Source organism: Trichosurus vulpecula, chromosome 8 (genome assembly GCF_011100635.1).
Source record: "Trichosurus vulpecula isolate mTriVul1 chromosome 8, mTriVul1.pri, whole genome shotgun sequence".
Classification (NCBI taxonomy): Eukaryota; Metazoa; Chordata; class Mammalia; order Diprotodontia; family Phalangeridae; genus Trichosurus; species Trichosurus vulpecula.
The window spans coordinates 29,188,284-29,213,567 of NC_050580.1; the positions used below are offsets into that span (position 1 = coordinate 29,188,284).

At 37.2% G+C, this 25,284-nt stretch overlaps 1 protein-coding gene across 2 annotated transcripts in view; it reads right to left on the bottom strand.

Annotated features, from left to right (window-relative positions):
• CTNNA3 (catenin alpha 3) overlaps positions 1-25,284 on the bottom strand; it is a 1,949,360-nt gene that overhangs the window by 318,484 nt on the left and 1,605,592 nt on the right. The gene's annotated exons all lie outside the window — the stretch shown is intronic.

Genomic DNA, 25,284 nt, shown 5'->3' on the forward strand with positions numbered 1-25,284 from the left:
TGAAGAGGCTGCTGCTGGCAGGCCAAGGCTGTTTTTTTTTTCCTTCTAAAAACACCTTTTCTAATACTATAGAGAAACCAAATCTTTCCCTTACCGCCCAGGATCCTTGTGGACTCCTCATTGCCATGGCATTGATGTTATGTTCCGCTGCCATTGAGGGTTCTCAGCAAGGAAGAGGGGAGGGGGCTGTGCTTCATCTGGGGACACTTTTTTCTCATACCTGAACCCATTAGGTTATGCCAAAGTCCTCACCCAACACAGTTAATGCATGACCCAGCCTTCCTTGGGACCTCTTTAGTAAAGGTGTGTGCACATATGTGTAGTGTTTGGATTGAAGCATTACATGGTATTAAAGAAAGTTTTTGAGTGGTTAAAAAAAAGAAAAAAAAAGAATGAGTAACATCAATATAGATGAGTTCACATACCACCGAATGGCAATGAATTTTTTAAGAAAGTCTCTTCCCAAGCTTAGTGGGCATTATTTAGGGTAGAGGACACCATCTGAGAATCGTCTGAATTGATTTATTTACTAAGGACTATAAGTCATATATGATAGATTGGTTATCCGATCTCTACATGTATCCTTTGGTTTAGGCTCCATGTTTTTAAGGAAAAAAATATTAAATATGCTATTCCAGCCCTTCTTTTCTAAAATACAGCTCAATAGAAATTTTATCTATCATGTAGTCAATATGTATACTATTATATTTAATTGATGGTTGATTACCAGTTTAGAATGGAAGTAAATTCAAGATAGCAATCTTCAGGTCAAAGAGTCATTATTGTAAGTGAAGGTGCCAGGAATTTTTTTAGTGTTAGGGAAATCCCAACAGGTGAACGCTCTCCACTAATGGTAAAAGCAGCTTTCCAATGACCTAGATATCTCTTAGAAGTTGGTTGGGGGCAGGTAGGTGTTGGTGGATAGAACATCAGGCCTGGAGTCAGGCAGAATTATCTTCCTGAGTTCAAATCTGGTCTCAGATACTTGCAAGCTGTGTGACCCCACCAAGTCACTTAAACCTGCTTGCTTCAGTTTCTTTATCTCTAAAATGAGCTGGAGAAGGAAATGGCAAACCTCACCAGTAACTTTGCCATGACCCAAGGAGTCATGGAGAGTCAGACAAAACTGAAAAAGAAAAAGAAGTTGTTTGAGAGGGAAAGAAAATGGAATGGGGCCACACTTAAGGACCTAAAGGGCCACATGTGACCTCAAGGCCAGAAGGTCCTCATCCCCGTTCTAGAGCCTGGGTTTAAATCCAAGCTTTGCAACAAATAATCTACATGGCTTTGGGCAAATCACCTCTCCTTCAATAAACCTTGTTAACAATAAAATGGGCTTCAATTAGATTATCTCTAAAATCCCTAATGATAATAAAATCTCAGGTCAAGAATTAGGAGGCACTTTACAGTAGATCTAGTAGATATTGAAAAAAGACTGAGGTCCAAGAAAGTCAAATGACATGTCAGATACAACACATTTACAAAGTATCCAAGGTGGGATTTGGGGGAAATGGATGGAGGGTTTGTGTTTTTATGATTTTAATTTTTCTGTTTTGTTATTTGTCAAAGACCAAGTAAAATGAGCATTTCCATTTATATAATAGAACAGAACATTGTACATGAAATTATGACTTTCAAAAATATATCTACTGTTATTTTTTTCTTTTTAGGTATGTCTTAGATTAAACAAATAGGTTTCCAAGTTTCTCTACTTGTATGTGATTCATTCTGGCATTCCTTCTCTTCTGCAAATTGTTAACAAGAGAGGGATTTGAACCCAGATCCTCTGATTCTGGAGACAGTGCTCTTTCTACCATACCTTATTGCCTCCTTTCCTGATCTTAATCTTATAAATTCCATAAATTTACAATTCCCATAAAGTCAGATATAATTTTCTTCTTTTAGAAAGGATTATTCTACTTTACTGAGAGCATTCTCTTCTAGTGCTAAATGCATTTTAATTTACAGGAAACTCTTAAGGATCCTTGCTTATTCTGGAAAGCTACCTCATCCTCTTGCTGTCATGCCACCAAGAAGTCCAGGAGTAGAAAATTCAAAGTTTCCTGTGTTCTCCACATTTCTTAATCTAGTTCTCTCAATACAGCAACATTCAGTAAACATTCCATTTGATTTCAGAAGTTAAATATACATATACATACACATATACACATACATATATATGTATATATATATATGTGTATATATATATATATATATCCTGAAAAGTGGACAGTACTCAAAATATAAAAGACAATGATTTCAATTTTGCAAGCAACAGTGATGATAACCAATGAGTAATTATGATTACAATGGGTTACAGGAAACAAGTTGCCTCTCATTCATAAGTGAAGAACACTCAAATTTCCAAGATAGATACAACCATATAGATAACTGACATAACTGTGTTCAATGATCCTTTAAGTATTACTAGTCCAGCAGAGCGTAGAATAGGGCCATTCAATGAATTATAAATATCAGAGACCTCAGGGGATGACTTTCAGTCATGTAGGAGAGAGGGATGCACAGACACATAAACAAATGAGAAAAATGATTATTATCTTATTAAATTAATAACCAGTTTTATAGACAGGATCCTCTTTTTACTTCCTTAAAGCAAAGCCCAGTCTTGGTAAAGGATAAGGCTAACAATGAGACCTTCTCCTCAATCCTGGGTAGAACCCCAACTGGGAGAGCTTATTTCTCACTAAAGGATAAAGAGAATATAACGTAGGTGAATTCTGACCCATTCTGTTCAACTTAAGTGGTCTGGCTTGAGATGAGTCTCTTTGTCCAAGAATGCTGACACAATCAAAGTAACATACTCAGCTCCTCTTTAAGAATGACCCACCTCTCATTTTAATATTCATTTACTCACTATTTGACCAATTAAAGTTTATTTCCACCAATGAGGTATTCCAGAGGTACTTAAACATAAAAGCAGCCTCCATCAGGGTCTTTGGTTTCTGAGAGAACCAATGACCTCAACTTATTGACTATCTGCTAGCCTAATTAATAAATTTATTATTAATTACCCAGAAACTATGTCTCTTAAACATTCCATTCATGTCACACACAATCAGTGATTTTCTGTTAGAAACTGAAGCATTAGATAATTAGATAGACACTGGTCCCAATTTTTTTAAAAGAAAAGATCAAAAGCTATTCAAGTTTTTCCTTTTTTCTTTAATCCCCCAAGTGAATACAGTGCTCAGCACACATAGTGACAGGCCTTGGGTTTCACTGATGTAGAGATTTCCCATATGATGAGTCTCCCTCCAACAATGCAAGTTAGTACTTCTTGGGAACTTAGAGTCTGGAGCTGTCTGGAACACTAAGAGGTTGTGATTAGTTCATAGTTATATGAAGAGAAGATGGAAGAAGTGAACTTGAACTTGGGTCTTCATGACTCCAAGAACAGATTTCTTCCCGATGTGCTCTACTCACAGTAGCAACACAGTTACACAAAGTAGATGCTTACTAAATGGATACTGAATGACTGATTATTTAAAAGAGTGCACAGAGCTCACTATTGAGGTCTCAGATGCTCAAAGTTTGAAAGGACCTCATCTAGTCCAAGATACATCTTTGTAAGAATTCCCTTTAGAGTATATCTAATATATAGCCATGTGTGGCTACATTAAAGAACTCTAATAAGTGGGAACTTATTACTTCACGAGGCAGCCCAATTTGGGGGAGGATAGCTCAAACTGTGTTTCAGTTATTTGCTTATATTGCACCTAATTTTGACTCTTTGCAACTTCCACCTGTTACTATTAGTTCTATCCTTTGGAGCCAGGTCAGTCAGTGAGTAACACAACAATCCTTGTAACACTTGAAGATAGTTATTAGAATTCTTTATGTCTTCCTTAATCCAATCTCAATAACTCCAGCTCCTTCAACAAGACAAAATTAGGTATATTCATGGGTCCTTTAGCCACGCTGGAACCATGCTTAGGATAATCTCTGCAATGGGCCAATGTTCTCAGTAAATGAAATGTTTGCATGTAGAGCAAAATGTAATATTCCAGATATTCTTTCACCAAAGATGAGCAAATTGCAATTAGCACCTTTCTGTTCCTAAAATCTAAGCTTCCCTTAACACGTTAAGATAACTGGCTTTTGGGAGGTGCTTTATCACATAATTGTCAATTCAAATTGAGCTTCAAATCTCCTAATTTTCCCAGATAATGAAGCCATTCAATTACCATAAGAGAAACGTATGGGAGCCAAGATGGCAGAGTAAAGGCAGGCACTCACCAGAATTCTCCCAAAGTCCTTTGCAAACAATTTTAAAATAAATTCTTCAAATCAAATTCTGGAATAGCAGAACCAAAAAAAAAGTGGAGTGAAACAATTTTCCACCGCAACACATCTTAGGAGGTTGGCAGGAAAGGTATTGGGCTCAGAGTAAAGTAAAGCAGAAGATGTGCTGCTGAAGAAACCAGTAGCAGGTTTTGGTTGGGGCTTAAATATCAGCAGCATCAGCAGAGGCAGCTACAGCAGCAGCTGTAGCAGAAACAGAAGCAGCACCAGCAGTAGCAGAAGCAGCAATATTAGTACCAGCAGTAGCAGCAACAGTTTTGGGAGCTCTCAGCCCATAAACAACAAGGGAGTCAGTAAATTGTCAGAAGATAACATGAGACACTTTGCTGGCACTTGGAACAGAACTGCTTGAGGTCTAAGAAGAACTGAGGTCTGAGTCACATTTCCTGGACCATAAGGAATGAAATCACTTGATATTACAGGGGAACAGAAATGCTAGTCACAGTTCCAGGGTGAAAAAGAAATCCTAGTCAAAGTTCCAGTGTGGTCACTCAGAGATCAGGCACTGGTTAGGAAAGTTGGAAGAACAAAAAAAAAGACCTGAAGAACTAGCACTGAAAAGAGCAGCAAAAAAAGAAAAAAAAAATTTAAATCTTGGATCAGGGCTCCCTCCGCCCTAGGAGTGGAGCCCAACTTTAAAAGAAAACTAAATATCAAGAAACAGGCTGGGAAAAATGACCAAACACCAAAAAAAAAAAATCTTGCCATATAAAGTTACCACAAAGACAGGGAAGATCATGATGAAAACTCAGAAGACAAACATTCACATAGAAGGACTCAAAGGAAAGAAAGGGAACTGCACATAAGCCCAAAAAGAATTCCTAGAAGAAATCAAAAATTATTTTAAGAAATTTAGAAAAAAAGATATGTAGAGGAAAAACTGGGAGTTAAATGATGGATAGTCAAAATATAATATGAAAAGAGTGAACAGCATGGTAAAGAGGCACAAAAAAATTGAAGAAGATACCACCTAAAAAGGAAAAAAAAACTCCTTAAAAAACAGAATTGATCAAATGGAAAAAGATGTACAAACACTGACTGAAAAAAAAAATTCCTTGAAAATTAGGATTGGTCAAATTGGAGCTAATGACATCAAGAAACAATAAAACTACATTAAAAATGAAAAAAAAATAAAACAAAGTATAGAATATTTCATTAGAAAACAACTGACTTCAAAAATAGATTTAATAGAGATAATTTAAGAATTATTGAACTACCTGAAATCCCTGATCAAAAAGAAAGCCTAGGTTTCTGGGAGCCAAGATGGTGAAATATGGAGTAAGTCGCTCTCATTCTCCCTTATTGACCTCTGAAAGCCTAGAAAATCTCACCCCAGGAAAAATCAAGAGACAGCTGAGCCAGCAGAAGGTTGGGGTGCAGCAGTCTTGTAGCCCAGGAAGATTGGGGGATTAACTGGAAACCCCCTCTTGCTCTGGGGAAGGGGGAGCAGTACAGGATGGGAGGCAACCCAGCAGGTCAGTGGCAAGACCTACCTCAGCAAACCAGGGGAATTTCCTGAGACCCAAGGTGGTGAAGCAGCCAAGTGCCAACACCAGGACCCATGAGTGCCTTAACACAGGCATGAGAACAGGTAGACACCAGCTCAGAAAACCACCATGTGCACTGGCATTCTCCAGCAGCAGAACCTCCTGATGCTTAAACAAAGCTCCAGGAAGCACAACTCTAGGAGGCACAGCTCCAGGATGGCAGACATCCTCCAGCAGCCAGACATTCAAGTATAAGGTCTGCGTGAGCAGGTATCCCCCAGGGGCCAGACTCACCACCCCCACCCTAAGAGCTCCACTGTTGCTGACTCCTGCTCAGCACCAGATTAGCTGCTAAAATGGTAATGTAAATTTGAAGATCTTCTCATCCATTAATAGGCCCAGGTGACCTGCTTAATTTACATGGAAGCCTGTGGTTGGAGGATCTTGATGAACTGGTAGAATAGGAAGGGTGGAGCAGAACAAGGAAGTTAGTCAGAGCAGTTAGAGCTAAGGTAGAGAGAGGAAGCAGGTAGCTGTGAGTTTTTGTTTGTGAGAAGGCTTTGGGATGGTGGTGCTCCCTGCTTGTGTATGGGTTTCTCTGTTGCTGTGTTGGATTTGGCTTTCTGGTTTGGGGACTTGGGTTTCTGGTATTTGTATAAATGTTTTGGTTTTGTCTCCCATATAGAGAGTCTGTTATATTTTGGGATTCAGAACTATGCCAGCTTATGCATCGTCACCATCTGTATTGTGAATATTGTGTTGGCAATACAGCTATCAGACTCCTACAACTTCCAGCTGCCAGCACCTGAGGCCCCAGCACACAGAGCCAGTGACCAGGTTCTGGGTTCCTAGCACAAGAAGCTTGGTTCAGTGCCCCTTGCACTACAGCAGGAGAGCTCAACTCTAAAAGCCAGGGATCAGGTAAACACCATGAGCAAAAAGCGGAAACTGACAATAACCAAAGATTCTTATTATGGGGATAGGGATGATCTAGGCACAAATTCAGAAGATAACAATATACCCACATTTGAAAATCTCGAAGGGGAATATGAACTGGTTACAAGCCCAAAAAGCCTTCTTGGAAAAGCTAATGAAGGATTTTAAAAATCAAAGGAGAGAGGTAGAAGAAAAATTGGGAAAATAAATGACAGGTATGCAAGAGAGAGTCAATAGGTAGGAAAAAGAAGGACAAAAAACGACTGTAGAAAATAGGTCATTAAAAAGCAGAATTGGCCAAATGGAAAAGGAGACACAAAAACTCACTGAAAAGAACTCCTTAAAAAGTAAAATGGGGCGAATGGAGAAAGAGGTACAAAATCTAATAGAAGAAACCAATTTGTTAAAAATTAGAATTGGGCAAGTGGAAGCTAATGACTCTATGAGATATCAAGAATCAGTCAAACAGAAACAAAAGAATGAAAAAAGGGAAGAAAACATAAAATACCTCATTGGTAAAATCATTGACCTGGAAAATAGATCTAAGAAGGACAATTAAAAAAAATTATTGGTCTACCTGAAAACCATGATGAAAAAAGAGCCTGGACAGCATCTTTCAGGACATTATCAAGTAAAACTGCCCTGAGGTCCTGTAACCAGAAAATAAAATAGTCATCAAAAGAATCCACTATCCCTTCCTGAAAGAGATCTCAAATTGAGAACACCAAGGAATATTACAGGCAAATTACAAAATTATCAGGTCAAAGAAAAAATACTGCAAGAAGCCAGAAAGAAACAATTTAAATATCATGGAATCACAGTCAGGATTACACAGGACCTTGCACCTTCTACATTAAAAGACTGGAAGGCATGGAATATGACATTCAATAAGGCAAAGGAGCTTGGATTACAACCCAGGATCAACTACCCAGTGAAATTGAGCATAATCTTTCAGGCAAGGAGATAGATATTCAATGAAATAGGGGACTTCCAAACCTTCCTGATGAAAAGACCAGAGCGCAACAGAAAATTTGATCATCAAATACAAGACAGGTATAAAAAGGTAAACAGAAAAGAAAAAAAAATCATGTTATTAGTAAGGGCAAGCTGTTTACATCCCCACAAGGGAAGCTGACAATTGTAACTCTAGGGAATTATATTGTTATTAAGCCACTTACAAGGGGTATACATAGACAGGGCATGTGTATAAGGTGACTTTGATTTGATGACAAAAAATCTAATTAAGTGTTAAAACATTGTACTGGGGGAAGAGGAAAGGAGGAAGCAGACAAGGGTAAATTCTATCACATGAAAAAGGTACAACCTATTAGAGGGGAAAATGGAGAGAGATGAGAATTGTCTGAACCTTACCCTCATCAGATTTGGCTCAAGGAGGGAATAACAATCAGTTAGGTATGGAAATATAACTTATCTTATAGAAAGTAGGAGAGGAAATAAGAAATAAAAGGGAGGAAGTCGATAGAAGAGAGGGAAGAAGTAGTAAGGGTAAAGGGGAAGGAAACAAGGGAGATAATAAAAAGGAGGGCAGATTGAGGGAGTCAGTGGTCAAAAGCAAAACAAGTCAGGAGGGAAAGGGGGAAAGGAAAGAGAAAAGCATTAACGGTGCGGGGTGGGGGTGGCGGGGAGAATAGAATGGAGAGAAGACACTGATAGTAGTCATAAATGTGAATGTAAATGGGATGAACTCTCCCATAAAATGGAAGTGGAGAGAAGAGTGGATTAAGAACCATAATCCTACAACACACGTTGTTAACAAAAAACACATTTGAAGCAGAGGGATAGAAATAGAAAGTAAAGGTAAAAGACTGGAGGAGAATATATTATGCTTCAGCTGAAGAAAAAAAAAGGCAGATGTAACAATCCTTATCTCAGACAAAGCAAAAGCAAACCTAGATCTAAATAAAAATGGTAAGGAAGGAAACTACATCCTTATCTACATCATAGATAAAATTATGCATACCCTTTGACCCAGCAATTCCATTTCTAGGTCTGTATCCCAAAGAGATCATAAAAATGGGAAACGGATCTACATGTACAAAAATATTTACAGCATCTCTTTCTGTTGAGTCAAATAATTAGAAATTGAGGGGATGTCCATCAATTGGGGAATGACTGAACAAGTTGTAGTATATGAATATAATGGAATACTATTGTTTTATAAGAAATGACGAGCAGGTAGATTTCAGAAAAACCTGCAAAGACTTATATGAACTGATGCTGGTTGAAATGAGCAGAACCAAGAGAACATTGTATGCAGTAACAGTCACACTGTGCGATGACTGACCATGATAGACTTAGCTCTTCTCAGCAATGCAAGGATCTAAGACAACTTCAAAAGATTCACCATGGAAAATGCTATCCACATCCAGAGAAAGAACGTTGGAGTCTGAATGCAGATGGAAGCATACTATCTGCTTTCCTTTTCTTTTGTTGTTTTGTTTTATTTCTTCTTTCTTGTGGTTCTTCCCATTAGTTCTAATTCTTCTTTACATCATGACTGTTGTGAAAACATGTTTAATATGAATGCATAAGTAGAGCCTACATCAGATGGCATACCATCTTGGGGAGGGGGAGAAGAAGGTGGGGAAGAAAATTCAAAACTCAAAATCTTACAGAAATGAATGTTGAAAACTCAAAGTAAATAAATAAATTATATAAAAAACAGAGCCTAGCTATTATATTGTGACAAATTATGAAAGAAAACTGCCCAAATATCCTAGAACCAGTGGGTAAATTAGAAGTGGAAAGAATCCACTGATCATCTCCCGAAGGAGGTCTCAAAATGAGAACTCTCAGGCATAATACAGCCAAATTCCACCGCTCCACAGTTGAGGAGAAAGTATTGGAAGCAGCCAGAAAAATGTAACTCAAATGTCATGGAATCACAGTCAGGATAATACAAAATCCAGCAGCTTCTACATTAATATGCACAGCTTAGAGTCAGAAAGATCTGAATTCAAATCTATTGCCACACACTAGCTTGTGTGACCCTGGCAATTCAGCTTCTGTTTTCCTCAACCCACTGGGGAAGAAAATGGCAAATTGCTCTAGTAACTTTGCTAAGAAAAACCCACTGACGGTATTGGCATGCTATGGTTCACAAGGTCACAGAGAGTCACATACAACTGACTGAATGACTGAACAACAATAGATATATTAATAAGGCAAGATTCATGACCTTGAGGATGTCCATGACCATGACTCAATGGTTCTAAATCACAAAGTATAAGAAATTCTCTAGGTAGAAGGCAGAGGAAGTATAACATTTATTTAGACATGGGAGAATCCAATCCCAGAACCAGTAATTCCAATTCCATATAGCAGCAATAATATTCCAAAGCCAGTGAGCCCACCTCAATGTAGCCTCAAAGAAATTAGAACACAATATTATAGCAAGGAGCCAAGTCATCCTTCCTCCCTGCTAGGGCCTCCCTATAAGTAATCACTAACGAATCCTAACTCTCCACTCAGCACTCTCTTCTGCAGCTCTATAGACTCAAAGTTCCTATGCCTTCTCCTTGTGCTAAAATTCGATTTTCGTAGCTCTCACAGCCTCAATGTCCTATTGATGTCTGCTTCTGAATCCTGCTGCTCTCAGCTCTGCTGCTCTGCTGCTCTCAGTTTGGGGTTCTCTTTTTATACAGTCCTAATGGGCATCTGATTGACTAGAATTCAGTGGACATACCATTGGTTGTGGTCTTAGCAGCTCCCCTTAGGTCCCTGAGAGCTTCATGCCCCCATCAGCTTAATTAGCAAAAGGGTGTGGGCCTGGGGCCTCACACCTAGTTAGTGAAAGAGTGTGGGCCTGTCTCTATCAGGGTATCCCTTTGTTGGCCCCACCTGAGGCCTATTCAATGGGGTGGAAAGATCTTTCACTTACTGTTTGGCCTTACAGTAGTTTTCACCAATATAATAAATTTATAATTATACCTAAATTAATTCAAATGCCATACTAATCAAACTACCAAAAATTATTTTATAGAACTAGAAAAAATAATAACAAAATTCATCTGGAAGCACAACAAAGGAAAAATATCTAGGCAATCAATGGAAAAACATGTGAAAGAAGGTGGGCTAGCAGTACCAGATCTCAAACTGTATTATCAAGTGATAGTCACCAGGAAATTATGCTACTGGCTAAGGAACAGAGTGATGATTCACTTGTACAGAATAGGTATACAATACATTTTAGTAATCAAAGTAATCTCAAAGATGTAAACTTTTAGAACAACCCCCCATTTTTGGAAGAAAAAACCTCCTGGGCAAACTGAAAAGCAGTTTGGCAGAAACTAGGTATAAACCATCATCTCACATCATATAACAAGATCAGATCAAAATGCATACATGAGGGGCAGCTAGGTGGTGCAGTGAGTAGAGCACTGGCCCTGGAGTCAGGAGGACCTGAATTCAAATTCGGCCTCAGACACTTGACACATGTACCAGCTGTGTGACCTTGGGCAAGTCACTTAACCCCAATTGCCCTGCCAAAAAATGCATACATGATGTAGACATAAATGATGATATCACAAACAAAATAGAGATGCATTCAATATTCTACCTGTCAGATCTACGGAAAAGAGAAGAAATTTGTGATCAAACAAGAGATAGCATTATAGGATGTAAAATGGATAATGCTGATTAAGTTAAAATTAATTAAACATTTTTTTCCACAAAAATAGTAATGCAGCCAAGATTAGAAGAAAACCAGGAAACAGGAAAATTGCAGCAAGTTTCTTTGATAAAGTCCTAATTTCTCAAATATATAGAGAACTGAGTTAAATTTATAGTAATACAAGTTATTCTCCATTTGATAAATAGCTAAAGGATATGAACAGACAGTTTTCAGATGAGGAATTTAAAGCTATCTATAACCATATAAAATGCTCTAAATCGCTATTGATTAGAGAAAAGCAAATTAAAGCACATCTGAAGTACTACCTCACACTTATCAGATTGGCTAATATGAGAGAAAAGGCAACCAACAAATATTGGAGGGGAATGGGAGGGAAATGGGACATTAAGCAGCATTGCTAAAGTTGGGAATTGATCTAGCTGTTCTGGAGAGCAATTTGGATCTATGACAAAAAGGCTATAAAACTGTGCATAATCCTTGACCCAGAAATACTACTACTAAATCTGCATCCTAAAGAGATTGAAGTAAAAATGAAAAGAACATTATATATATACATATGCATACACATATACATATATATGTGTGTGTGTGTGTGTGTATATATATGTGTATATATATATGTATATATATGTATATATATATATATATATATATATATTTGTGTTGGAAAAGAATTGGATATTGAGAAGATAACTCTCTCAATTGTGGGATGGTGAACCAACTGGTGGTATATGATTGTGATGGAATAATGTTGTGCTATAAGAAATGACAAGCAATATGCTTTCAGAAAAACCTTTCTGAACTGATGCAAAGTTAAGTGAGAAGAACCAGGAGAACATTGTATACATTAACAGCAATATTATACAATGATCAACTGTTAATGACTTAGTCATTCTCAGCAATACAAGGATTCAAGACAATTCTGAAGGACTTAGGATGAAAAATGTTATCTACCTCCAGAAAAAGAACTGCTGAAATCTGAATGCTGATAGAAGCATCCTTTCTATACTTTATTTTTGTTGTTGTTGTTATTGTGTGTGTGTGTGTTTTCTTTTGCACCATGGCTAATATGGAAGTATATTTTGCTTAACTATGCATGTATACTTTAAATTAAATTGTTTGCCTTCTCAAGCAGGGGATTAGAAATAAAAAGGAAATGCTGGATTAATAAAGGTGTTAAAAATCCTTTTTTACATGTAATTGAGAAAAAAATGAAAAAATAATAAAGAAGCATATGGGAAACACAAAGCATGAAATAGGTGGAAAACTTGAAAATCTGATTCTGCTCAGGAATCTGAATGGTAATACACATAATGAAGTTGGCAGTTTGCACCATAGGTTCTAGAAGGGAGCAGTCTTAGCATCCTCAAATGACTTTTAAAAACTCCTGAAATAATTAGCCTTCTTGTGGAAACAAAGAGGGAAACCAGGCCAAAAAAAACCCTGAAATTTGAGTTGGTTCTAAGGACTAGTAGTTTAATTAAATTCCAGATATTCCCCAACACAATTTCACAAAATTAACTTCTTCTAGACAACACTCGCCCCACCCCTCCCAATCCTATCCATCCCATCACATCCCAACATATCTTTCTTTAACTTGTACCAAAGCACCTTCAGGAGTGAACTTAAGTAACAACAATGCCTAAGTACTAAACCAGGAAGAATGGTACTCAGTAGAGACCCAAATTTTTCTTGGTAGAAATCTTGCATATGAGTACTGTGTAATTAGAGCTGCCCTCTAGTGGTCACTTCAATAAATAGTATACCACTGGTGAAGAAAGTCCTTTCTGCGTCTTGATACTTTAAATAGACCAGTCCATCTGCAGATGGGCAAAAGGCAGGTAACTGCTCAAGGGCAGAAAATTTCTTGATTACTGGCCTTAAAATATGAATTAAAAAACCACTTTCCTAAGTTGAAAATCTAAAAACACAATTTTATTGAGTTTACATAGATACAAATAAAACCACAATCCAAAATTCAGAGTTCCAAATGAATGAAAGTGTTATTAACTTAATTGCTTTTGAACTTCCTATTTTGAACTAAATAAATATTTTGGCTTCATAACAAAATCTTATTTTGTAAGAGATAAAATAAAGCTTTTCTCTGCAATTGGATACACTCATCCTAACAATTTGTAGATGGGTTAATGCATGGTGATGGAGAGGGATAATAAAAATCTACAGGTGGTCTATGATACATGTGAAAATGATACTATATATCTTCCAATAAGTATTCATTTTACAGATTTCTTTTCCTAATAGATAGGCAGTGTGACATGTTGGATAGAGTGAGACTCCAACACAGATAGACTTTGGTTCAAATCCTTGTAATAATAAATCCTGGCTGTGTGACCCTTGGCAGGGCATTTAATCTCTTGGTATTCTAGGCAATTCTCTAAGACCATAAGTTGCAGAAAAGACACTGACCTGCATTTGGATAGGGAATTTCCTCTCTGGGAATTTCCTCTACCAATGTAATCACAAGTCTAACCCCTGTCTTTTCATAATAGCATTGAGTAACGATGAGTCATCTCCATGCTTTATCTTCTCATAAGCAATATATATTTCAAAGACATCTAGGAAGGGCATATTATTTTTGGAAATATTAACTGTACACATGATTAAACAACTAGTATCAAAATGAGCATTTCACATGAACGAGGATGATATTTTATAGTTTATACATAATTCTAAGATGAACCCTAGAGCACTACTGATTAGAGCAAATTCATTAAGCAAAAACACACACTATTCACCTTCACGATATTACATTTGTGGATTTCTCTTTGTTTGTTTTCTTGGCTTGTATGATTAAGGAGAGATTAGATCTACTTCCAAATTATATTGTGCTGACATTCCAATCAGTTATAGTAAGCTAGTCAAATAAATAATATTTTAAAAATCCAATAACCATTAGCCATGTTTTTCATTATTGTGGCTTTCAGTTAATTTCCCCTTAGGCTTATTATTGCTTGAAATAATAGAATGACATTTGTGGAAACTGGACGTACAAGTCATTCTATAACTACTAATATTGTACAAAAAAGAGTAGTAATAATCTATTAGTTCCCTTTCCAAGTTGTTGACATCCTGACAAAAAAAAAACAAACTGTGTAAACAGCATTTGAAATAACATTACAATGCTAACAACATCCTTAATTTCTTGTTTTGTTGGAATTGTACGACTATTCAATAATTTATAAAGGCTACCCTTTACACCAGCAATTGTTGGATTTGTAGTCTTAAAAATTCATAAAATCAATCGTATTAATAATTTAAATGAGGTTTAGACATATTTCCTGATAAATATACAAGTATATATGTATGTATGTATATATATATGTATACACATACATTATACACATATATGGGGATATGTATGTGTATCTGCATACAGTATATATACATATATAAATGTGTGTACATACATTCATACATATATATGTAATTTTTCCTTCATTTAGAATGCCTAATATGACTTCCATAAGTTGATTCTATATCACACTAACATATCCTGGAAAATTGTATTCCACATACAAAGACGTCTCCATCTCTCTCTTATTCTGATTGGTCATTAGCTCTTCTTTATTCAAGATCCTCAGACAGAGTCTAGACCTGTCATAGATGTTATAGAAGATATTGTTGTTCAGATACAGGTTAGGCTGACTAGATGCTAGGATCCATCTTTGAGATTCTGTGATTTAGGATCAACAGAAAACTCCTAGATTTTTTTTAATAACTGCTGATAACTCGACCAAAGTCTCCTACAAGGAAGGAATTGCATCAAAATTAAAATAAAATTCTATACTCTAACCACATCAAAACTGACCACCTGAAGGAAAATAAAAACTTTCATGTTGATGGTTTGAAAAGGGAAAAAAATCCAGTTTCTCAATAGCTATATTGAATGTTCCAGATCACTGATAATTAGAGAAATACAAATTAAAACAATTCTGAACTTTAAAGTCAGACAAATTAAATCAGCCAACTTGATAAAAATGGATAATGATAACCGTTGTAGGAGCTTTTGGAAAACATACATTAATGCACCGTTAGTAGATCTGTGACTAGTTCCAGACATTCCGAAAGTCAGTTTGAAACCATATGACAGAAGTTACTCATGTTTGCATACCATTTGACACAGATGTGTCATATGCCGAATGGAATAACTACACTCTAAGAACAACTATATTCCAAAGAAACAAATGAAGAGGAAAAGGACTCATATGAAAGACAGATAAAGAGGTAGAAAGCCAATACATCATGGTCAAATAAGAGGATTACAGAAATCTTGATTATGGAAGTGGTACAGTGTGGATGATGGCAAGATCAAGGCTATGATCATTTTGGTTGCTATTTAAGGTGAGGTCAAAGAATAAGGCATGAGAAGTGGGTAGGTTGAGGAACAGAGTAATTAGGATTTTTGAGGGTCACCACAGTTTCCTTAGCCATCTGAAAGCAAAGAAATGTGGAAGCCAAAGCCAAAATTAGTTCAGAGTACAAAATCACTTACAGAACATTTCGGAAGAAGATCGGACATAATGACTAGCAATATCCTCTCACAAAACATTAGAAAATGTTGTAAAGGCTCGTTTTGCTTATCTTTAAAATCACCTTTCTTTCCATTGTGCCATGCTAATTCCTACTTTTACATGCTAAAGCTTTGTCTTTGACCACTCTGTAGCCTTTGACAGGGGCGAAAACTTTTTCCTTCTGGGTCTCTGTGACTTTGTTCCATGTTCGCCTCATATATCTAATCATTGGCAAATTTTAAAATTTCTTTCTCTTTTCTCCACTCAGACAGACACCACCCTAGATCTGGTGCTCACCTCCTCTCCCCCAGATGATTGCATTGGACTTCTCATTGGTCTCTTATGCCCCGCCCAACCTCTTCAAAGTAATCCATTTTTCACCATTACAAAAGCAATTTTCTCAAAGCATATGCCTTTATCACCCCCACTACTCATTAAGATGAAATGTTTCCCTACTACTTGGAAGATGAAGAATAAAATCCTCTGTTTGAGCACTAAAGTTCCTCATAATCTGGATTCAGGTGATGAAGTAGATAGGATATTGAATTTAGATACCAGAAGAACTTAGTTCAAATCCCATCTAAGGCACTTATTAGCTTTGTTAGCTGTGTGACCCTGGTCAAGTCACTCTCTCCTTCTCTGTAAAGTGACTATAATATTAGCACCTATGTCATAGAGTCATGAGGTTTATGTAAAATGATATTTGAAAAGCATTTTGAAAACCTTAAAGACCTGCATAAATATGATGATAAAGATGATGATGATGATGACGATGGCATCAATTACAATGACTTATCCAGGCTTCTTAAAAAAACATTCCCATACACACTGTGGTTCAGACAAACTGGTCCCCGGTCTATTCCTCATACTCCATGACCCATCTATGGTCTCTTTGCCATTGAAACAGTAATCCCCCTAAACCTGGAATGTCCTTTCTTTTCACCTGTCTCTTAGAATCCCTGGAGTTTATCAAGATGCAGATCAAACATCACCTTCTGCAGGACACCTTTTCTGATCCAACCAGCTGCTAGTATCTGTTTGGCTGCCTTCCGTCTACTCTCTATTCTTCTTGTATGTTTTATCTGCTTATCCACACTCATTAAAATATAAAATGCTTAAGAAATGGGACCCCTTTTCTTTTTTTTTTTGCTTTGTACCCACAGCACTTAACTGGATATTTTGTAAATAGAAATGCACATTTCTTAAAATATATCAAAATAATCATATGAATATTTATAAAGGGCTAGAAAATATTCCTAATATAATAAATTGATTGCATAAATAATTAATTTGCATTTTGGTGATTGTGTCAAGCCTGGGAAGATGATAAAATCTATTCAAGCAGATACATTACGATTCTAAGGTTACAAGCACAGTGATCTACAAAAGAAAGGCCAGGTGGATAAGGAAGACCTGCTGTCAAGATTATCCTATGGACTTTAATGGCAAGCCCAGTAGGTTTGTCTATTATTGTAGGTCTCTAGAACTGGTGTTCAAGATGAACAAGGAACTGATTCCAAAACCGAATACAGAAAAATAACTTGGATAACTTTTGAGAAGCTCTTTCACTGATATCAATTTCTCCTCTTGCACAAAAGCTTATTTTTAAAATTCCAACATTCACCTAACAATGCTCTACAACTCAGAATAATGGAACATTATATAAGTAGAGGTGACACAAAGACCAACGGGGAGAGGGATGATGGGTGTGAAAGGCTGAGACAAATTGTTAATGATGGCCTACATATGGGTGACATAAAAAAGTCATCACCAAGAAAATACATAGGAAAAATATGACATCAATCCATGCAGCCAGAGTGAAGAGTGAAATTTAGCCAAAGTGCTCCTCTGATATCTATGAGATATTAAAGAAATCAGAATAAAGCCTCCAGTGCCTTGGTGATAAATTTTTATTCTGTGGAAAGACAGGGATAATAATTGTGTAGGGATTATAGCATTTGGAAAGATTATCTTGGAAGTAATCTGGAGGATGAACCAAGCCAGTGAAAGCCCAGATCCATTGAAGAAGATGGTTTTTATAAAGTAAACAAACTAAAGCTATGTCTCAAAAATATATTTGGTCCAGATTGGTAATTATATTAGCATAGGGAGAACCTAGGTAATGAATTTGCTCTGCCAATCCACATTGGCAAGACTTCTGCAATTGACAGTCTGAGAATTGCCTGGAGCCTTGAGAGGTTTAATGACTTCCCCAGAGTCACACAATCAGTATATGTCAGAGGTGGGATAGGAACTTAGATTTCTGACTTTGAAGCCCACTTTCCTACCCACCAAGTGAAACTGCCTTGTTGCCAAATTTATAAGTTCTGAAAGCCCTGGCCTCTTGTAGAGTGGAAATGAAAGACCTACAAAAGCTTCACTAGACTGTGAGTCAGGAGAATATAAGCTACTTTGAACAAGATGGTTCAGTTTGAAGGGTTTCATTTGTCTCATTTAATATCAACTTGTAGGATTAAATCCCTTTTCTTTCTGCTAGCCCTGATAGAAGAATGGAGTCAAACAAAATAATTTTGAATCTGGGTCATTTGCCTTCTTCCTTTGTAACTGTGTACAAGTCAATTAACCAAAATTTGTAGACCTCAGGTGGTCCAAAAGTAAAATAGAAGTGTTGGATTAAATGTTCTCAAAAGTCCATTCTAGCTCTCAACCTTATGTTTCTCAGACTTTCCCAAGTCCAATCCCCAAACTCTTACATGATACCTATGTTCCAGACAACTAGTTGATTTAAATATCTCTGAGGATTCTTAGGTGGCAAGGTAATATGAGTTACTCATCATTGATTTTGGAAATAAACATTAATTAAGGCTAAGGACTATAAGTCAACCAGAATTTACTGAATAACATTATGTCGTGTTTTTGTTTTTTGTTGGATTTTTTTGGTTGGTTTTTCTTTTTCTGTGTCCAGCATTGATTTATGGAATGACTCTAAAGTTAGAAGACTTGGGTCTGTATCCCAACTCTGGTGTTTACTACCTATGTGGCCCTGGGCAGACATCTTAACCTCTCCACTCTTCAATTTCCTCAGTTGTAAGATGAGGTGGTTGGATGAGATAGTCTCGGGGGCATGAAGCCCTCAAACATTTCTTTCAACTTTATGCTTCTCTTTGCCCAGAACTCTAAATCTTGATCTGTGCTTCTTTGACCCCTATGTGAAGTGAGAGTTAGAAAGGGAACACACACATAGTGCAAGTGGAGGAGGAGAAGTAAATGACAAAGGATGGACCAAAAATCATGATTAATGATTTACAGGGAGGGATTGGGAGAAAAACATTATGCTACTGTACGCATTAACAATAATTAATTCAAGCATAAGTCATTGCTGCTAATAATAAACATAGTTATAATAATAGCAACAGATAGCACTTATATGGTGTTTAAAAATTACAAGCCATTCAACAATCAGGCCACAGTATACAATGCTCCGCCCCGCAGAAGATTTCACCTTCTTCAGCTGGGAAAGAAAGTCGCATAATTGTTAGTTTGGGATGACATGATAAGAAGTAAAAAGGGGCATTCAATAGGGAAGGGCAGTGGACTCTTGGAAATGGGCACTGTCCAAATCCCTAATATTCTCCCAACCTGCCAAAGCTGAGGCAGCTAGAAGTTATACATGACTTGATCAGAATCTCACAGCTTTTAAGTGTCTAAGACAGAATGTGAACTCAGATCTTCCTGATTCTAAATCTTACGGCCTACCTACCTACTGGGTGGGATAATCAGCGGCTGAGTAAGTTTAGCTTTTGTATGACTGTTTAATGTTGTTTCTGCTAAAGAATATGTTTGATGAAGGAAAAGAAGTACAGAGTCTCTATTTCTATCTCTCTACTAGGTATGATGATGTCTAGATCAAAATTCCATTGATAACTCCAATATGGAACAATACATCCCCAAATACATGTCCCAATAGATAATTTGAAGAGATTCTTTATGCCTAGGATCAATAATGGGTTTGGTTTAAAACATAGGTCTAAGATTAAATTCACATTTATCCACTTGAGTGTCTGCCATCCTTCAGTTTTATGATCATAAACCTACAACTAGAAGGGACCTCTTCAGTTCCTTATTGTATTTTTATCCTAGAAATAAATGAAACTCCCAGATTGCCTCTTACCACAACTATATTGGAGCATACACCAAACCATCTTCTCCAGAGTAAAAATCCTGACTCATAGCTCCTCTGTATGTGTAATGTTCATTGAAAACCACAAGAATTATGAGCACTGAGGTGCTGCAGGGCTAAGTCTTTAATGCTAAAGATTATATTGTCCATACCCAGCCAAATAGCACTTGGATAGTCTGTGAATGTAATTACAGTAAAATCTATTATGTCTTTTCTTCCAGGGAGCAAGGAAAAAAATGAGCTAAGAACAAGTGCAGCTTTCTCAAGAAACATTGTACTTTTGGGCCAGTCATGGGAATTTTAAAACCTGATAATTTAAATGGAGAAAACTGTCAGATAGGGAAATTGAGTGAATGCTGAGCATGTATTCTACTGGGGGGAAGGTCAATGAACATTTCTTATAATCAAATATTTGGACGTGATAGTGATGGCAAATAGTTCCCCAAGATTATGGAATGAAAAAAAAAAGAACTGGAAAGATCAACAGATTACCTGTGATTTAGAAACTGCATACTTAAATAATTTGACAGAATGCTTTGATTCCATTAACATAGAGAACTAAAGCACAGACAATAAAACCTGAGACCTCTCTAGTAAACATCTCTTATCTGAAGATTGGAAGCAAAAATTCAAGATTCCAGAATGAATATGAAAAGTGACCTCGGAGTAGATATTTAATTTAGCTATTTAAAATCCATTCAGTTGAGGAGGAGAGAGGTTTTAAGTAGCAGAACAAAAGGCCCTGAAGGTATAGGAACAACAGGCCAGTCCATGGAGGTAGTGGTGACCTAGGTACATACATCCCCTAATCCCTATTCTATTGGGGCATAAGACAGAGGGTGAAGTAATTGCCATGTTGTCAGCCCACTTTATACTTTGACCTCTTGAACAAAATGCCAGTTGCTCCAGCTTAGTTATGAAATTCTTGTGGTCCTATCTAGGTACACATTAATATTTTCTGTGATTTACAAATGTCTGAGTCACACTGACTTACATTGTTGCAAGGAAATGAGTAGTAAATTTGTAATCAAACCCCTTCACCACTAGTTAATCTTTGTATTGCATTTGGAAAATCATTAACTGCTTGGGTCTTTAGTTTTCTCTTCCATAAAATGAGGAAGTCAGACAAATTTATATTTAAGATCCCTCCATCTCATCTAAAATGATTCCCATACTTCTCAATTATTCCTCGGTTTTCTTTTGTGAGGCAGTCAACAATTTCCATCCCAAAGCATTAGGGGAGAGCTCAATTACTTTTTTGCCAAATCAGGCATAGCCTCCTTTATACTCACTCTCAATTTAGAGAACATCACTGAAGACATGGTATCTGTTACGCTAGAGAATCACAGGGACATTTATTTTATTCTGAGGATATAAAGAATAGATTTTTTTGTTATAAAATGGAGCTGATGAGGTCTTCACTTTCCTTTTGTTTAATGTACTCTTTCAGGGAGGGGATTGATCCATTTGGTCAGAGACCAGGTACATGAAAACGTAGCCAAAAGGAGAAATCCTTGAGAAAACTAAAGGCAATGACATCAAGGAAATGGATATTGACCAATGGCAAGTTGAGTCTATCAAATGAGTCATAAAACTTTATTGGACTAGAATGCATTGATTATGGCCCTCCTTGAGTTATTCTCCAAATGCCTCCATTCCCAGGGCCAACTGTCCCCAATTCCACAACACCACTTTAGCATATCACATCCTATCCTTAAGAAGATGTCCACACCTTTGAGCTCTTGGGAATGTCCTTACTTTTCTCTTCTAATGCTTAAGTGATATTCCTTAAATACATATCTAACTTTCTCATTTTAATTCCCTGCTCAAGAAGTTCTTACTGTGAATAGCATCCAGTCAGTTTGTCGACAAACATGTATTATGCACCAACAATGTACCAGCTTTCAGTACAAATTCCTGTGATTGTTACATAAAGATCTAAATACTTGTCTTCACCCTACCTTTCCAAGGGCCATATTGCTTACCTTACAAATTCTAAGCCTCATCCAAATTAATCTTCTTCTTGTTGTATCCTAGGAAGAAAGAGCTGCTTTATTTCAGTTATTTTTTTAGTCTGTATAGCCCAAGATTTTAGGAAAGGGCCCAGCACAGCATAGATATTTAATGCTTTTTTGATTATTTGAATGTTCATAAACCATGAAGACATGGGGCCAGACAGAAGATGAGAAGGATAGATAATGTCATGGAAGCAAGGAGTATGAGCTTGGACAGACTTTGGGAGATGGTAGGGGACAAAAGGGCATGGCCTGTTATGGTCCACAGGGTCACAAAGAGTTGGACATGACTAACAACTGAACAACTCTGTGTGTGTGTGTGTGTGCGTGTATGTGTGTTTGTCCATGGGCACATGCATGTGTGTGTGTGTGTGTGTGTGTGTGTGTGTGTATCTCCAGTGGCAATCTGAAATTTACAGTCTATATTTTCTCTGAATAATGTATTTAAATGTGTAAAATCTATACATAAGTCTATAAAGGAAAATCACTTATATTGACATGAAGAAGTATTTTTTTCATCTAAGTTCATTGACACCCCCCCTAACATTTATCCATAGATCCCCAATGTTCCATGTCCCTAAATTAAGATTCCCTGGTCTATTTGGGAGATAAAACATGAAGGGTATATTGGAAGTGCCTCAGCACCAAGAGAGCCAAACACATGATAGATGATGGATTGTTCTCCTTCCCTCTTTCTTCACTACACATTTGTTGATACAACACAGTTTTTTTTTTTTGATTGGAGAAGACATTGTTATAGGACCATAGGACCATTTCTTCTGATCTAGAGAGACCTCAGAAGTCATAAATCTGCTTCAAATTTTAATTGATGAGGAACCTGAGGCTGAGACAGGGTCTGTGAGTTGCATAGGGTAAAATTGCTTTGAATTTGCCAAGTAAGACCCTCTTATTCTTGATAAAGTAAACACTTCAGCTTGGGCTTACCATGAAACATCCTTTTACCCTTTCCAAATCAGTCCCTAAGAATGATTTGCCTCTTGAGGATCAGGTATAACTTTAAGGCCAGAGCAGCCATGTTTGCATTCTGATTCTCCTAAGTTTTACGTATGTGACCTTGAGAATGCTACCAAATTTTAATTCAGTAATGACTTTTTGAAGTACCAATTATATGACAAGCATTCTGTTAGGCCTTAGGGGTATAAAGACAAAAATGAAACAATCCATTCCCTGGAGGAGCTTATATTCAAATAATCAATTGGGTGGGTGGGGGTTGGAAGATTTCTATAATATAAATAAATATAAAATATATACAAAATAAACTTAATGAGATTTGGAGAGAAAGAACAGAAGCTTAAGAATGGGGAAAAGAATCTTATGGTCAGCAGCACTTGAGATGAGCCTTGAAAGAGCTCAGGATTCCAGGATAAAGTCCTTTCTCATCTAAGAGCCTCAGTTGACTCATTGGGAAAATAACAGGTTATGTTACATGGTGTCTAAAGTCACTTCCTGCTCTGAGATTCTGTGATTGAATATAACAGTAACGAGCAGACTTCGGCAATAGAATTTTGGACCTAGAATGGGCCTCTGAGGCTTCTAATACAAAACCATGATTTTACACATAATTTGAATGAGTCACAACAAAGTTGGGTGACTTGCCCTAGGTCTCAAAATTAGAAATTATCAGAGATCAGATTTAAACCCATGTACCTGGTCAGTGTGAGTGCAGAACAGAAGCAGTCATATCAAGTTATATAAGAGAGGAGAAGAAGGTTTGGGTAAAAGAAAGTTTCCATAGGAGAGATGATATTCAAGCTACAATTTCAGGAGGCAAGAAATAAGTGAGAAGACATTCCAAGCCAAAGAATACCACTTGCAGAGCCCTGGAGATGGGAGATATGAGGATATGGAATATATTTGGAGAATGATGAGATGGGCTGAAAAGGAGTGGTTTTATCACCAAGTAGCAAGAGATAGTTGGACAGGAATTTCTTCTGGCAAAGTCATAAAAAGGTCTGACCTGCCAGACTATGAGTTTTCTTTTTAACTCCATGGTCATCAGGAAGTCATGGAACGTTTTAGAGCCAGGAAGACATGTGGTCCTAGTAATACTGATACACATTCAGCACTCACAACATGGCAAATGATGCAACAGAAGGAAACCAGATGGCCCTGGAATTTCCCTGGAGAGAGGTCAAGGTCATCCACTTCCTCAAAGGTATACAAATTGAATTCTTCTTTACCTATAATTCTCAGTTGGTTAGGACACAATGGTTCGGTGAATAGAATGTTGGACCTAAGAAAAAGACCTAGGTTTGGATTCTGACTCTAATAGGAGGAGAAGAGAGAGATCCTACCATCTGTTTAGTTTGCTGTTTTAGGTATATCTTTTTTTCCCTTTCCAACAAAGCACCATTTCCCCCCTACCTGCTAAAAGAGTACAAGTGTTGTCATTGCCTGGTAAACTGTAACACATGAGACAAAGTCCATTATGGTTAGACAGATGGTGGTTATTGATCTTGGAGTTGGGGAAGGCTTCCTGGAAGAGGTAGATTTTGAGCTGGGCTCTCATGGCCCCATAGGAATTCTTCAAAGTTAGAAGGGAGGGGTGATGGCATTCTGGCCCCTGGAAATAGCCTATACCAAGGCATAGAAGGTACATGACACTTTGAGGGGATAAAATGTCAAGGAATTTGTCTGGAATATAGAGTGTATGGAAAGAGAAGATATCAAATAAGGCTGGTGCTAGCTGGTGTGTGCCCTTGATGGTAGAAATTTGGTAGAAACAGAGGCAACATTGGACGATGTACAGAGCCATATCCAGACACACCACATAGAAGTCCTAGATGTTCTACTTTCTACTTATGTGACTTGGGAAATTTACTTCCTGCTTCTAGGTCTTAACTCCTCATATACAAAATGAAATAGCCAGCTAAATAAACTAAGATCATCAGACTTCTCACCTTTGCCTCATAGAGTCCCTCTCTTCCTTCAAGATACAGCTTGAGCACTGTCATTTACAGGAAGCCTACATGAGACAGAGATGGGGTTAGAGACAAGAAGACTTGAGTCCAAATACTGCCAAGCTCTGTGAACCCTGGGCAAGAGACGATTTCCTTATACCTCGGTTTTCTGTTTGGTAAAATTGCATAATGACAGCGCTTATCTCCCAGGGTTATTGTGAAGACCAAAGAAGAAAATGTATGTAAACACTTTACAAACCTTCAATTATTATATA